This window comes from Helicoverpa armigera, chromosome 18 (assembly GCF_030705265.1).
Source record: "Helicoverpa armigera isolate CAAS_96S chromosome 18, ASM3070526v1, whole genome shotgun sequence".
NCBI classification, from domain to species: domain Eukaryota; kingdom Metazoa; phylum Arthropoda; class Insecta; order Lepidoptera; family Noctuidae; genus Helicoverpa; species Helicoverpa armigera.
The window spans coordinates 10,863,501-10,877,464 of NC_087137.1; the positions used below are offsets into that span (position 1 = coordinate 10,863,501).

Below are 13,964 nucleotides of genomic sequence, written 5' to 3' on the forward strand. Positions count from 1 at the left end.
AAAAGAACTGTCCGTTAGTTCTAGCAAATGAACTGGGATTCTATTATAAATGCGTATACAAAGGCCCACAAACGAACCGTGCACTTTATGCAATCGATAGTTGGATGCGGTTAATTTATGTTTATTTCTGGTGTTGAAATTGTGCACGTCACTATTTTTACTAAATAACTCTATGTTTTGCCTTACATATATTATATTGGCATAAATATATTGAGACGCCACAGTGAGAACACCAATATCCTTAAACCTTTCCCTTAAGGAGACTCTAGTACCTAGTCGGTATATAGCACGGACAGCGCGCTTCTGTAACACGAAGACATTTTCTATGTCGGCAGCATTGCCCCACATAAGAATTCCGTAGCACATAACACTGTGGAAATAACTGAAGTACACTAAACGCGCCGTGGCTACATCGGTGAGAGCTCTTACCTTTCTGACAGCGTACGCAGCAGAGCTTAGTCTATTCGTGAGGCCAGTTATATGCTCACCCCATTGAATTTTGGAGTCTACAGTTATTCCTAGAAAAGTGGTAGCTTGGACCGTTTCAATTTCGTCATTGTTTAAAATTACACTGGGGCCGAGATTTTTTACGTTTGGCAAAGCAAAGGAGAATGCCCGTTTTGTTAGGAGATTTGGGCCCCCAGAAAAAAATTGCGTGCCATGGTGGTTTTAACTTTATTTTGAAGAACGACAATTACCTTTTCAGACCCTGAAAACAATTTATAATTTTTCACCCTAGTTTCCGAGAATTATTGAATTTTTTCTGATGAAGAAATTGAGGTTATTAGACAATATTTTTTCAAAAACAATTTGCGTTAAAACAATAAAATATTTTTAGTATTAATATTGATTCCCAAATGAAATAAAAACATCAGATATCATCTTTTCTTGCTAAATAATATGTTAAACTGTTTATCTTGCAGTCAGCGGAAGTAGGTTTTGCTGGCACCAGTAGAAATAAATATACTTATAGTCTGTTTTTTAATCTCGTAGACTAAATTGACACTTGCAAAATGTCAAACTTTCTAATAATTTTGCTAGCTCTGTGGTGCAGTGTTGTACTTACGATACCGGTTCGTTGAATCGTAACTTTTTATCTATAATAGAGTATTTAATATTCATTCAAAGTTTTATATTTAAAATTCACGTACGTACACATGGCTGTACGACGTGCTACAAACTGCCAGGGATATCTGACCACGCAAAGCCATGCGTAATCATCAAGGATAAGCCCATTATTTCAGGATGACTTATTGTAAAAAGTTACGATTCAACGAACCGGTATCGTAAGTACAACACTGCACCACAGAGCTAGCAAAATTATTAGAAAGTTTGACATTTTGCAAGTGTCAATTTAGTCTACGAGATTAAAAAACAGACTATAGGGCTAAATTGGTTGGAGGAGCATGTGGCTACGTTACAACAACCACAAGGAGATATCTTAAGTTAAGCTACTTGGTCAGATTGCACTTGGGTGACCATCCATTACAAACTTCAGCTGGGTGGCTGCTAGTACTTACATTTAAACTGCTGATTCTGGGTGCATTATTTATACTTGTTATGAGTAGCTAGAATCCAGCAAGTGTGACAACCACTTACCAAGAGGTAACATGTTATAACCCAGTGTATCGGGTGTGGAGGTCAGATGGGCAATCACTCTTTGAGCAATACTGTATTCAGCGGCATCGGTTAGACTAAAAGCCGACCCCAAGATTGTTGGCAAACTGGTAGGTACCTAGTATATACGAGTATGTATGACATATATGACAGCATCTCCTGCAAGCGACATCGTAAAATCACTGCCCTGCTACTTAGTAAGATCGCTGTGCCATCTATGATTAGCTGTAGTTTATTTTAGAAAGTGCTTAATTATAAAGGAGTTTAAAATATAGTAAATGCTATACAGATGTTTAATAAGAAAAAACACAACCAATTAAAATAATAGACATTTATTCTTCAAGGAATATGTTGTCTAGAAATTGTGCTGGAGCGCTTATATCATTAAAGCGGTGGCAGTGGTGGTGGTACAGGAATCATCATATCTGTAATTATGTTTCCATCCATGATACCAGTCTCGGTGCAGACTCCACAGTGTGTTGGCTACTGCCAGCAACGGGTTGCCTCGGACTTGTCTTGATGCAGCCACCAACAAGGAACACAAACTTGTTCCAAATGCAACACCTAATAACAAAAATATTATATTTAGATACTTGATATTCATTAATATTTAATTAGTTCAACACACATACATATGCATTCATACATTAAGTTTAAATAAATAAGAATAAACACTTACGTGATGTGCTGGTGTCCATCTTAGTATAACATTCCTTTGAGGAACTATCTTGACTGACTCTATGAGTTCTGCGACTTGCTATTGACAAGCCACATGCGTAGCATATGTTTAGGTGTCCACGAGCAGGGGATACAAGTGACAGATTTGAGTTAGATGCTGTCTGGTTTTGTAATAATACAAAACATTTCACACACAGGATATCATCAGAAGATATCTGGAAAAAATGACAAAATAAAATGTAAGGTAGTTTAGACAGTTTAGAGACGTGGGAAATCCACAAACATAATAAAACAAACTTACCAATGTAGGTGTTACCCAGGATCTTAGAAGGATAAGCATTGGTTCATCTATTTCTTCAATTTAACGTCTACGCAGATTAGGCGCTATACGTAAAGAGCAATTAACACACCGGCGAGACAAAGAGTAGTTTACTCGACTTCTACCAGGTGCAGACATTTTCCGAGTAAAACAACAATATCACTAAAAACAAGAGTCCAATGCTCACGAGTCAATGTGCTCACTTATCATTAAGAAAAGAGTCCATTATCTAAAAAAAAACCACTGGAGGCACGAAAACGATCAGCTCGACAGTTTTTACGCAAATTGTAACGATCAGAAGCAAATACGGAGAAATAAATTCAACTCTACGCATAACATAACAACCGGCACGAAAACAATTTGAATGACGTATTGATTTGACAGATAGACTCGCGTTCCGAGTAGATGTTACCATGTTAAATATTTTGTTAATCGATTTCCTAAATCGATTTGTTATAAATAATATCATTTACTAATTATTGTGTTATTGTTGTATTCCATGTATGGTGTTAGGTGTAACCGTTTTATAGATATAGTTTAGTGGTGACTTTTGTTAGTGTTGATATTTTATTGTTTGTTCAACAGTTATAAACAGCTTTTCTTTCTTCTTTTCTTGTTTACTATTTACGAGTGCATACTTAATATATATACTTGTACATTTTGATATAAGAGAAAAATGCTATATATTACATCGATATTTTCAATCGATCACCTCGTTCATTTAAATGAGATAGTCTGTCGTCTACCTGGCAACATTCAGGTTAAGTTTTAATGGCGGAACTAGCTTAGATTCAATAAAATAAATATTAATTATGTTTTTCAATGCTAGGGTACAAGAAATTCTGAAAAAAAATAGTTAGTTTTATAAAATTAGGACTTGATTTTTAATAATAAAATATTCTTGACACTCTATCACAAATAAGGGGCCCAACGGGTGGCAATGTCCTTTAATACATTTGGTTTTCTTCGCATTCAAAACCAAATTATTGGCTGTGAACCAGTGCGTTACTAATGACAGACACGAATTCACGTCATCAAAATCTACTCTATTCCTATCAACTTTAAAAATTAGAGACGTGTCATCAGCAAACAATACTACATCACACAATGATTTTAAATAATATGGCAAGTCATTAATGTATACAAGAAATAAAAAAGGCCCTAGAATCGAGCCTTGCGGTACGCCCAAACGAACGGGTAGATTGGAAGATTTGACACCATTAACGTCAACACATTGCATTCTGCCGCTTAAATATGAGCTAATAACACTAAGTGCGCTATCTCTAATACCATAATACTTAAGCTTCTGGGTAAGCGTTTCATGTTGGACGCAGTCAAACGCCTTGGAAAGATCACAAAACACCCCAATTGCATTCTGCGACTTCTCCCACGCGGTATAAATGTGCTTCAGTAGAGCAACTCCGGCATCCGTTGTTGAGCGACCCTTAGTGAAACCATATTGTTCGGCATGTAAAATATTATGTAAATTGAAATGGCGCAGTAGCTGATTTAAAATAATTTTTCATAAATTTTGCTTAACGCGGGTAAAATTGAAATCGGCCTAAAGTTGCCTAGGTCATTCTTGCTCCCTGATTTAAAGAGTGGTATAATCTTACTGTATTTCATAAGTTCGGGAAAGGTACCTGAGTCAATACACTCATTAAATATACTAGCCAAATAGGGTGCAATATCGTCAATAATACAGTCTATAACTTTTACAGAGATACCCCACAAGTCACCTGTTTTTGAATTTAATGACTTGAAGGTTCTAACTATATCATGAGGTGTAATATAACTAAAAGTAAATGTGGCTTCACATTGGCTAACACTACTTCGTAAAAGTTTTTCTGCGTTGGTGGTAGAGGAGTCTAAGTCGCTAGTGGTCTTTATTGGAATATTAGAAAAGAAGGTATTAAATTCTCTAGCTACATCCGAATCTTTCTCATAAACTTGATTCTCATTAACGATTTTGTATCGAGTATCACGCTGTTTATTTTTTCCAGTCTCACTATTAATAATATTCCACGTAGCTTTAATTACACTATTACTGTTCTTAATTTTATTACTAAAATACATTGATTTTGCCGCATGACAGACTTTCTTAAACAATTTGGAATAATTTCTAACAAATGTAATAAAATTATCATCAAATTTATAATTTTTCATTCCATACAGCTCATACAACTTAGCTCTACTCTTGTAAATGCCGGGGGTTGCCCACTCATTGAAATTAGCCGTTTCTTTTATTACGAAAGTTTTGGTTTTAAAACTAGAATTAAATTCATATTTAATGATATCGAACAGAGCTCCGTACATTAAATGGGGATTGTCATTATCTAGTATCTCATAGTCTAGTTTTGCAATTATATTATTTTTGAAAGTATTAAAACGACTGGTTGTTAAGGGGCGACATGTTATTTCCCGTTTGATTTTATGCTGTCTATCAGGAAACCGTGCCAGTTGACCACAGTGATCGGAAGAAAGGCCATTGGTAATCAGAGTCTCCGTGGCGGTACAATTACTAAATATATTATCTAAACAGGTCGACGAGGTTGCCGTAATTCTTGTTGGTTCTAGAAATAAATTAAACAAGTTGAATGATTTAAATAAGTTAAGCAACCTTATAGTTAAGGGAGAAGATTCTAAAATATTAACATTGAAATCACCGCAAACTAAAAGTGATTTACTACTTGAACTTAGTTTAGAAAGGGAATTTTCCATTACCGATTCAAAGATGTTAAAATCCCCTGAAGGAGGCCTGTACACGCAAATTATAACAAACCGCTCCAGTTCAACACATGACAGTTCTATGTTGCGCTCCACTGATAATTTAACTATATCCGAACGTTCTTTACACTTTATATTATTAGACACAATTATAAGAGAGCCACCATGGATGGCTTCCTTTCTAACAAACGCACTTTGTACTGTGTAATTACTATTATTAAGGAATATTATTTCAGAATTTCTGTGCCAGTGCTCAGTTATGCACATTACTTGTACCATATAATGCTCAATGAATAAACTTAATTCTAGATCCTTGCCGGAAAGGCCCTGAATGTTTTGGTGTATAACATTCAGTTGATGTGGCCCACCCTTTGTCGCACCATGTAGTTTAAACTATCAGGTGTATCAATAGTTGTATTAGTAGAAGTACTAATGCTACTAAAAGAAGAGGTTACCGTAGTAGAACCCGGGTCAATTTGTATATTATTTGCTATCAATATAGCAATTTGTCTTTATAATAAAACTTAGATACATTGTATCATTTGTCATTACAAAATTATTTATAAATTTATTTGTATCAAAGTACATTATTCTATTATTGTAATGCCTAGTTGTATTGTACATTAATAGATTTAAATTAAATATGTACTGATTTTGTTCTTCAGTAAAATTTTTTGAATATGGTAAGGCACAGATGATAAACTTGCAATTTGTTTCATTATTTAATTTTATCATTAATTCAACACAATCTATTATATTTTGTTTTTTGACTGCTAGACTATCTCCAAATAGCATAATGGCAGTTGAAGTGGTATTAAGATTAGTCAATTTAATTCTTTCTATAATCTCATTGTAGCTGGCACCGGGTGAACAATTGTTTATTATATTACTTTTACAGTATTGAGAGACTAATTTACCAAAACCTAGACCAAATCTATCAGAAAATATTTGTGATGAGTTTTGATTTCCTGAACTATGTTTATGTGAAATGCTTGATGGTGGAATATTGCACTGAACAGCAACATGAGGTGGTGTTGTGTCACTGTTCACAGCTGACTGCATAGTACTAGGCGGTGTTAACTGTAGGTCAGCTTGTACTGTTGGTTGAGAACAAGTACAGTTGTTATATTTGTTTTTAAGAGAATCAAGACGGTCCATATTTTCACTACCTAACTGGAGCAGCTCATCGGTAGCCAGAATATGTGCCTTAATTTGATATTTGGCTGCCTCATAATTGTGTGTAATTTTTGTTAACTCACGCTGCAGATCAAGCATCTCCTGTTGCAGAACCTGTGTATCTTGGTCATACATTAGCCTACTTTGTAAAAGTTGATTAGTGCACAAATTTAACTGTTGTTTTAAATTAACCTTACTTTTAAGTAAATTATTTAATTTATATGAAGATTTTTGTTTGTGACACACTCTCTTAATTTTTTGAATCAATTTGTTTATTCTAATGTATTTTTTTATTTTTTTGTGACTCATATTTAGTGAATTTGATGCAACAAGCTCATTAAAAAGGCGATGAGTGTCGTCACTTTCTTGTTGTTCTTGAATTTGCTTGAAGCATGTCAACGACTTGTGAGCATCATTTAGGCTTGTCTCCAGTTCAGTAATGCGACTCAGAGCCCTCTCATGAGCATCACTACATTCACTAAAAGAACCTACAAAAACCTGTAACCTATCCCGCTGATCCAGAATATCCATATATTGAATGTGTAACTCGGCAAGTCTCCATCCCTGTGACGTCACCGTACAGCACCGCAGTACATCTCGGCCTACTTCCATCTCCGGCCAGCAGCGTGATTTCGCCGCCACTACAGGGGAGTACCTATCCCTGCAGAAGTGACTTCAGACAAAGTTATACTCACGACCCACAAATCAAATCTTTGTGTGCCTCCGGCTGTGGTTTTTTATACATTATACATTGTTTTTAAAGGTACACACCCGTTTTTTTATTTCTATCACCTCGTAGGTGGGAATCAAACGGGTGGAGGTTACAGTACATAGGTACATGCTTTTATTTTTCTGCAATTTACTTTCTTCAAATGTATATTTCCTGTGTTATCAATGAGGTCACGATATTTCCAATGACGTAAAGCTAGATCCCGTCAACTATTGATTAGTAGTTACAGCAAATATTATTGATCGTCCTCCATAACAATGACATCTAGAATACCTACAATGAAACATAATATAAATAAAAACGCATTGTTTGATTAATTTGATAAACTACCTTTTGTCATACATAAGCAACTTTACATTTTTACATTTGTAATATTACTTTGTATTTATTGATTTATTTATTGGCCCTACCAAATGATTGGCAAATAGCTCCGAACTTCTTAGCCATGTAGGTAGAAGCCAGCAGGCCAACCTAACCGAAACTGTAAAATTTCACCAATCGAACATTAATCTTTCACTATTGTGATAAGGTTGAAAATCTATTTCAGGCATGTAAACCCCGGAAAAACGTACGAGGAAGAGATTTATTAGACCATCGCAGTGGCACCCTTCTTATGACACGAAAACAGAAGTAAATTAAGCATCACAGAGATTTCCTAAACATCCACTTAAAACTTCTTCTAACAACCAATTCTAACATGACCATTATCTTCGTATATTTTTTTCACGCAGACATAATTCAACAGACCTATTAGCAACAACAACATTCCTGAAACAAACACCCTCTACATCAACTCCTAAACTGTAGGCAACCTCTCCCAGCCCTGCAGCTGACACAAGTGCACTCTAGTACTAAACAAGAGATGTATCACAGCATCCGTCTAATTCCCGCCGCGGGCTCACTCACTGCATCTCATTGGAACATGGTCCGGTGTCACGCACTCGTTTTGTTTGTAACCTGCAGGCTAGCCATTACGTTTATGAGAATATTTATTATAATTTTAGGTGGGTATGCGGCTGAATAATAGTAGGTAATTTTTATGTGCCCTATATTATAAAAAGTTTTATGATAATCGTAGGGGGTTTTTGCCTAGCTTTCTATGGGCGAAATATGAGTAATCATATTGTAACAATCATATTCGAATGTTTAGCGTTCTAAAAATGACGGGACATCGCTTTGACTTTGATCACACACTTTCCATAATTGACAAATTATTATCTAGCATAATAAATTGCCAATTTATACCTAATCATAAATAATCAACTTATTAAAAACAAATAAAATAAATCTCGCGTCAAGTATAAAATATAGCAATCCTGAGCTAAGCCAAATATATCGATACAAAAGCCCACCTCTATGCGAGTCTCAATAATACTGATTAACGATGTCGATGACAGCACATCTCTAGTGTTTAGCTCGCCATAGAGCTAAGAAAATAATAAAATAATTCCATTTAATAAATGCTGTTTATTTTAGCGGAATCCTAACTAATATTATAAATGTGAAAGTAACTCTGTCTGTCTGTCTGTCTGTCTGTCTATCTGTCTGTCTGTCTTTTCTTCACGCCTAAACTATTGAAGCGATTTGTGTGAAATTTGGCACAGACATAGTTTGGAACTTGAGAAAGGACATAGGATAGTTTTATTACAAAAAATATGAAAATAAAAAATAAAATTTATTCCGGACATATAGCGCCATCTATTGGTCAAACCAAAAATCTGCCGGTAGTCACTATTCCACGCGAACGAAGTCGCGGGCAAAAGCTAGTAAACCATAAAATTGCGTGGAAAATAAAATTATTAAGTACCTCTAATTACAATTCCTCGGAAACCCGCAATAACAAGTCAAGCAAGCAGCTGTAATATAGGCAGTAATTATTAGAATGTTTTTTTTTAAGAAAAAACAAACTGACAATTAAAAAATAACAAGAGCTATCCATCCTCTATCATTATAATACGGATACGGATGTGACCAGTGCACGCTTGAAAAACTAATAAATTGCTTGCAAATTGTATAACAATTGCCTTTTGTATTGCTACAGCGACTTTTTTGGCCGATATCTACGGGTTTTATAGGTCCGTGTAGACTGTAGAGCCTTAGATACAGCAACTAATATTAGATAGCAAATACGTGATTTGGACTTTAAAATAAACAGTGTGTACCTAACTGTTAATTCCTACCAGGGACGTTGGTAAATATTGTTACAAATGGTTTTCAAGGAAAAAGTTAACTTTGATTTCACGTTTAAATTAATTAAGTACTGAAAACCTCTGAAAAAGGCAACTTCGTTTTAAAAAGTTACCGATTCAAACCGAACAGTCGCCATTATTAAGCCTTTGGCATCATCATATTTTCTTCACTTTGATCTCCCTAACAAAACCAGCTTAGCGGCATCTTTCACCACATTTACAAGCAACATTAGAAACTAATCTCTGTATTCTCACAATATATCTACCTACATAGACTAGGTCGCCTCCAGGCGGCACTCGACTGATTGCCGGCAAATTGGCCGCTGTTGCCACGTCCGCACTCATTGTGAAAATGACTGCATGAAGTAGCCGCCTATTAGAATGGCTAATGTTATTCATAGTGTTGATGATCTGTTTAAGGGAAAGCCGGACTAACAGAGAGTAAAAATACTTCTAGGAAATATAGAAAAGCTCATCTAGTTCAGAAAGATTGCCAAGTAGGTGCTATAATGTATTCAGATTTATAAACTCAAAGTCAATGATGCTAATTTATGCTCCTTTCAGACATTGTCTTCACCTTCTACTCTGTATAAGTAGTTACCTCCTGAGAAATGCTCTAGATATAGCAGTTAGATTTGTAGTACATTGGCATACCACATAGGTACTACAAAGGTAGGTATACCACATCAACAATAGATACCTTAACTGTACCGTACATTTTTACGACCCACCAGTTCAAAATCCCTAGTTTTAACAACCAAAACACGACAGCCAACAATAAAAACCAGTTGACACATCACGAGCCTGACCTTAAGATGCCATTTTGAGGAACAAGCTCATATTCCAAGTGCAAATAAAGCCATAAACCCACCGTCGTGATCGACTGGCGCCCTACATAGACCTTCGTGACATTACCAGTGTATCGATCTGCCCTGGGCTTTATGAGCTTTCCCCCGTTTCTTTTTTTAAATTTTATTGACAGTTTCTGGTATTGCCAATTTAGTTTTAAATGTCAAGTAGGCTATCAAATTAAATGCGATTTTTTAACACGTTTTTTTCATTCTAAAGAAAAATAAAATGGTTTACTCGCATTGGCTCTCTCTCGGTTAAGTTAAAAGCATCATATGATGCGGCAAAGTATGTAAATAAGTTAATTGCCTATTAGAAACTCTGAAAACAAATGAGCATGTAATGTACTTTGAAAGCTACGAAATAACTTACGTTACGTAAACTTTGCCAACTTTTCAGTATTTAATACATAGTTTTTCTTTAATAAATTGATTAATATAGCGAAGTTTATTCAGATAGACTTTTATTTGCAGTAAACTATATAATTTATTAAATGATCAACAAACATTTTCCATTAAAAAGGCACAGGTGCATATTTTAGACCTGTCAACCTGTCTAGAAATATCGGCAAGTAAAAAAAAAACCTGAAACTTACCCCAGCATTAAAACTTGGTATCCGGCCACTATAAAGTACCACTTTTCGACCATTCACACCATCACACCTCACTGTCACAAACACAGTCACTTTTTCAACCAATGCTACACTATAAGTGACATTTTCCAAAATCGGTTAAAAAATAAAACGATTATTTTAAAATGTATAGATCGTGCGCATTCGTGCGTCTCCGGCGAACACCGCGGGAATACAACCGCCAGGCTTCGCAATGTAGAACGTGCTATCTCTCTTACACATCCACAAATAACGTAATACCGAAAGGGATGGAAAATGTATTCTTCAGTACTTGTAGGGACTGCAAAAAAATGCAGCTTTTCGTGTTTCTCAAACGCTTTTCCGTGAAGTTTTTATCGTTCATTGTGTTATGACGATTTTACGAGATCAATGACTGGTAATGTTATGATCGAGGTTTTGCGTTGCCATAGTTACAAGATCATAACAATTAATAAAGAGTCCTGAGAGACATTATTCTCTTGACACATTTTTGTATAAGAGTGACAATTTTTTTTGGCTTAGGTTCGATTTTACAGGGATAAAAAACTATCCGAATTGAAATTCTCCTCCTTTTTTGAATATCAGCTTAAAACTACGAGTATCGCCATCGAAAGACATGTAAACACGGTCATTTTAAAATCATTTAAATAAGTATAAAAGCCAGCATAAAATTAGTGAAAACGTTCTCAAATTATGCATAATATGGCAAGGTGTTACACGGTATGTAATTAGTCCACATTAAGTTTTATGACTTATGTTTAAGCGAACTGATGTCATTAATTCTTAGCTTGTGGTTATACTGAGTAAGTGGCTCTGAAGACTTGTTTTAAGCAGACAAATGCTGGATGTTTTTATTTCTGTCATAGAATTTTTGAATAATGGCATTACGATCACCACTTTCCTAATCGCTGAATTGTTATAATGGGGTTTTAGACATTTTTTTCTGAAACGATTTATAATCACATACAGAGAAAATACAATATTAGGAATAACTTATAAATACATGAAGCCGATATGCGTAGTGGTAGATATAAAAAAAATCTACAATGACAAAATCTACAACTTTGTAACAATTTTAGATTACTCCTAAATGCTTTTTTATCTAAATTAAATGCAAAGTCTTCTTCTAAATAGATAGGTACCGAAAATCTTAAATTTTTCTAGAACGATTTTCTGTTTTTTTGCCAGAATGTTTTCAGAGAAAGCTGCCTGTACAAGAAACAGTCGCAACGCTTTACAAAGTTGTCTCGGTTGACGTGACAGATCAACTAACAAATTGCTCGTTAGTATAGAGTTGTACATGTCCGACTTGATCTCTAGAAAGTTTATATTTATTTCAAATTCAGTTCGTGTCTGCGTAGGTATGCTGTAGGTATGATACGTGGGAGGGCGCTGACAGACAAACGAGATATACTAGATAGCTCATCTACAATTAGGTACGTACGTAACAGACAAACATAAGAAACAAGACTTTAATGTAGACTGTGATTTAGGCTAATTTGATCTAAAATATTACCTACATGTTCAGTTAGGTACTTAATTGGCCAGAAGCTTAAATAATCATCTAAGTAGGTTCTGAAGTTAACTAAATAAGAGTCATTTTTCAACAAAGGAACTTTCCCCTAGTGCATAATGCTCGGAAGAAATACCTAGGCATTTCACGTACTTAGGTTATTCAGCCTAATCAAGCACTCAACAATATAAAGGCTTTACAAGTGCTCAGACGAGTTATTACCTACTTACAACAATATCGAAAGGGATCATAAATAAAATGATGGCTAGTGTTTGAGGCCATTATAGGGCCTGTCTTGAACGTTGATAGACAGGTTTCTTTATTTTAGGAGCAAGCTAAGAGACGCCAATCCGATCAGTCATCACTTGCGTGAGGTTGCAAAGAATGAATGTCTAGTGGAGCTCCGTAAGTAAAATGACTTTAGGATAAGAATCTAAGGTGAATTTGCCTCTTATTGTGAGCAAAGTATCTTGGTACAAGTTGCTAGGTTGCCACTATCAGTGAACGATATCTTACACAGATTATGTCGCATTTTAATAAGATCCTAGTTGAGTTAATTAAGATTTTCATTGTAAGATTTACTTCTAACTTGAAATGGAGTTGAAGGATAGTGCATAAGATTTTGAATATTTTTATAATTAGGAGTTGGGACACTACGAATACCTAGATAAGTTTGTCACAAAAAGTTTTATAAAGCAAAAAGGATGTCCATGTTTATTTGCTTTGATAACTCATCTACAATTAACACAAAAACTTAACACCTTATTCATCCAGTAGTGAGTAAAAGATACCGCTGTTTCTTGTCAGTTAGGCGATAAATAAAAGAATTCTACGTAAGATTGGCAAGATATTGTGCGTTCGACATTAACATGGGTATCGGCGGCAAAATAAGAGAGAAGCCATCTTGGAAAATGGCCGCCGACCATCTGATGCACAAAGGAACTAATGAGAGGCGAATCAGAAATAAAGACGTAGTGGGACCATGAAAAAACATGCCGGGATATTTATGTCTAGCTACTTACAAATGCAAATGGGTAACACAGCCTTTTGAAAAATGCGAAACTTAGGCCTTCTACAAGTCAGAGGAAAGAGTAGCTATTTAACCAACTTGTTTTTCTTCATTGTATAATTTGCAAGAAACTATAATATATATTCCAAGAGTTTCTTATCAACAAAGTTTTCTTAACCATGCCGTTACGGATACTTAAAATTAATTAACTAAAATTGAAACAATTCTTTTTGACTTTAAGTATCATAGTCACCCTTTGAAGTGCTGATGAAAGCTGCGGTTAGAATAGTTATAATGATATGCACAAACGCTGCTGCTATGTAACTCGTCAATGCACTTTGCACTCTCACTCATCAACAATGCGTTCAATCACTGACATGATAGCAATTAATGCTATCATGTCAGATACTATTAAAGCATAGGTACCGCAGCTCTTTAAATTGCATTTACTTGAAAGACGTGGAATTCCTTTGAAATAATATAGGCTAAGGCTCCGGAACTTCTGAACTGATTTGAAAAGTTATTTCACTGTTGCGAAGCTACACAG

General features: G+C 35.2%; 1 protein-coding gene and 1 long non-coding RNA gene across 2 annotated transcripts in view; both read right to left on the minus strand.

Moving 5' to 3' along the window:
• Positions 1-11,077, minus strand: part of Dgo (diego) — a 104,429-nt gene extending 93,352 nt beyond the window's left edge. The window contains exon 1 of the mRNA XM_049847857.2: positions 10,881-11,077. The gene's annotated coding sequence lies outside the window, so the exon portion shown is untranslated. The remainder of the gene's footprint in view (positions 1-10,880) is intronic.
• LOC135118104 (uncharacterized) lies at positions 2,146-2,749 on the minus strand. Its single transcript, XR_010277362.1, has 3 exons — positions 2,597-2,749; positions 2,297-2,510; positions 2,146-2,181 (listed from the first exon to the last, which is right to left on the minus strand). It is a non-coding gene; the product is annotated as an uncharacterized LOC135118104 (long non-coding RNA).
• Positions 11,078-13,964: the final 2,887 nt, after the last annotated feature.